This window comes from Octodon degus, unplaced genomic scaffold (assembly GCF_000260255.1).
Source record: "Octodon degus isolate 3935 unplaced genomic scaffold, OctDeg1.0 scaffold00019, whole genome shotgun sequence".
Classification (NCBI taxonomy): Eukaryota; Metazoa; Chordata; class Mammalia; order Rodentia; family Octodontidae; genus Octodon; species Octodon degus.
The window spans coordinates 21574721-21577793 of record NW_004524595.1 but is presented as its reverse complement, the minus strand read 5'-3'; positions in this window follow the sequence as shown (position 1 = coordinate 21577793).

Here is a 3073-nt window from a genome sequence, read left to right as displayed (position 1 = left end):
GGAAGAACCACCTAAAAAGGTGTTAGTGGTTAGGTTGGGCCCAGATACTTCTAAAGAACAAATTAGAGAATATTTTGGCAGACCAGAGACAGCAGGCCCTGAAGTGGGTGCACACACTGGCAGGCAGGATCAGTGGGGGTTGGGAGGGAGTCCAAAGCAGCAGGGAGAAGCCAACAGTGGGCGAGTTAGGTGAACCAGTGTTGCGCTCAATCATTGGAACTTTCTGAAATGATAACTGAAATGAAAAAAAGTGGAAAAGGCTATACAAAAGATAATCTGGCATGTACAAAAATAAACAATGATTAAAATAAAGACATTAGAACAGTCACAGATTAAAATAAAATAAAACACTTTAAGAAAATGTTGGAAACCATGAATATGCAATATAGGAAAGAAATTAAATCCATGAAACTGATCCAAACAGAAATCCAAGAGATTAAATTTCTACTGAAAGTATACACAACAGATTGAACAAAAATGAGGATAGACTGTCAGATCCAGAAGACAAGGTAAGAGCTAACAACCACAATCATGTGTGTCATGATGGAGCTTCTGTCAGTTTAGGTGCTTGGTGATTTGATGAGCAGGCAAAGCCCATAGTTGGCCCAAGCATGATATGTACAAGAAAAAAAAACGTATCTTAAAGGTAGAGGCTACGAAAGATTAACCTAACTATTCCAACATAAAACAAAGAAGAACAACAGAAGACTTATGGGAGTCAATGAGAAAGCTAGAGACAGCACAAATGCCATGAAAACCCTTTTCATATAAGTAATGACAATTTTTTTTCCAAATGTAGATAAAAGAATTTTACATGCAAATAAATGAAGTATATGTAACTCCCAACAGCCATGACCAAAATAAATCTATTGTAAGACATTTAATAATAAAGATTCTAGAAATTCAGCACAATAACAGATTAATAAAAGCAGTTAGAGAAAAGAAACAAATCACCTATACAGGAAAGCCCCTCCAAATCACAGTAAATATCTCAACAACTCTCAAATCAAGGAGATCTTAGAGTGAGGTATTTCAAGCCCTAAAAGGAAACAACCTCTAATCAAAATTGTTGTATCCCATAAAACTATCTTTCCGAACCAGTAGAAAAATAGTATATTTCCTTGAAAAAGGACAACTAAAGAAATTCATGACCACAAAACCAGCTGTCCAGAAAACTCAGAAGGATATATTAGAGAAAATGAATACTGCAAGCACAAGAACAACAATAGAAAGAAGCCACCAGGCGGGGCGAGCAGTTAAACAGAGGAGAAAGACAGGGACCTGACAACAGGAACATAATATAAGAAAGATAAACCAATAAATATCTGTTATAATCTTTGTAAATGGTCTCAATTCACCAACCAAAAGAAACAGATTGGCAAAATGGATCAAGAAACTAGATCTAATACTGCATTCAAGAAACACATTTAACACTAAAAGAAATTGATAGCCTGAAAGTCAAAGGATGGAAAGCAATACTCTGTTCCATAGGAACCCAGAAAAAAGCAAGGGTAGCAATTCTATTTGGAGGCAATGTGAACTTCAAGTGAAGACTGATTAAAAGAGACAAAGAAGGTCACTAAAAACTTAAGGGAAGTCTCCAAGAAGAAAAGATAACAATAACAAATCTATATGCACCAAATACTAGGGTATCTACTACATAAAACAAATGCTAATGGACATGAAAAATCAAATAAGCACTAACACAGTTGTAATGGAAGGCCTTAGCACCCCACATTTAAAATTAGATAGATCAGCTAGTCAAAAAGACTAACAAAGAAATATCAGAATTAATCCAAACCTGTGAACAAATGGACTTAGTAAATGTCTACAGGTGTTCCACCCTACAACCTCAGAATACACATTCTTCTCAGCTATTTGTGGGATGTTTTCCAAAATAGGTTACATATTAGCCCAAAGAATATGCCTAAGTAAATTCAGAGGAATTGAAGTTATCCCATGCATATTATCTGATCATAATGCTATGAAATTGGAAAATCATGGCAAAAGAAACTGCAAAAACTCCATTAACACAAAGAAATTAAACAATTTCTTTGAACAATCAATGAGTTACAGATGAAATTAAAGAGGAAATTAAACAGTATGTATAATTCAATGGTAATGCTGATAACAACATACTAGAACTTATGGTACAATAAAAGCAGTCCTATGATGGAAGTTTATAGTGGTCAGGGAATTCAGAATGAGTTCAAATAAGCAATTTAATTTTGAATCTTAAACTTTTAGAAAAGGAAGAACAAATCAAATCCAGTTCATATGAGAGAGAAAATTATTCAGAGAACAAATTAGTGCAATTGACTAAGAAAACAATGCAAAGAATCAACAATCAGAGAGTTGGTTATTTGAAAGATTAAAAGAAATTGATAAACCCAGGGCCATCGAGATAGCTCAGTAGACTAAGAGCCTGCTTAGGCAAGAGCAGGGACTGGGTTTGTTTCCCAGGACTGCATGTCTCACCAGCCCCGCCTCTGGGATGCACTGAGCCAGCAACCGAGTCCTGGCAGGGTGGCACATGAGTGCAGTGGCTGGAGTTCGATCGCTGGCATGCTGTGCTAGCCCTGCCCCCAGGGAGTGCTGAGACAGTGATGGAGACTGGCCATAGTGGCGTGTGTCTGTAATCCCAGCAGTTGGAAGGCTGAAAACAGGTGAATTACTACGAGTCCTATCTATGTAGTGCGACCCTGTCCACCCTGTCCACCCTGTCCTAAATATAGAAAAGAATAAAAGATAAACTTAAGGCTTTTATAGGTAAATGGATCCAACTAGAGACTATACTCATAAGTGAAATAAATCAGACCCACATGTGTAAACACTATATTGTCTCCCTAGAGTAAGAAACTGAAAGAGTAAATAAAACCGCAAAAGTGAAATAGATATTGTGAAAGGGAAACAAACTGTTCAAAAAGAAAGAGAAACTGGATTTTGGGAAAGGCAAAAAGAAGAAATATATATATGGAAGAAAGCTGAGGTAATTATACTAATAAACTACTAATTTCTACAGGTTTATTGAAAGGAACAGTTAATGCCTAATTGTTTGATTAATTTTGCAGGC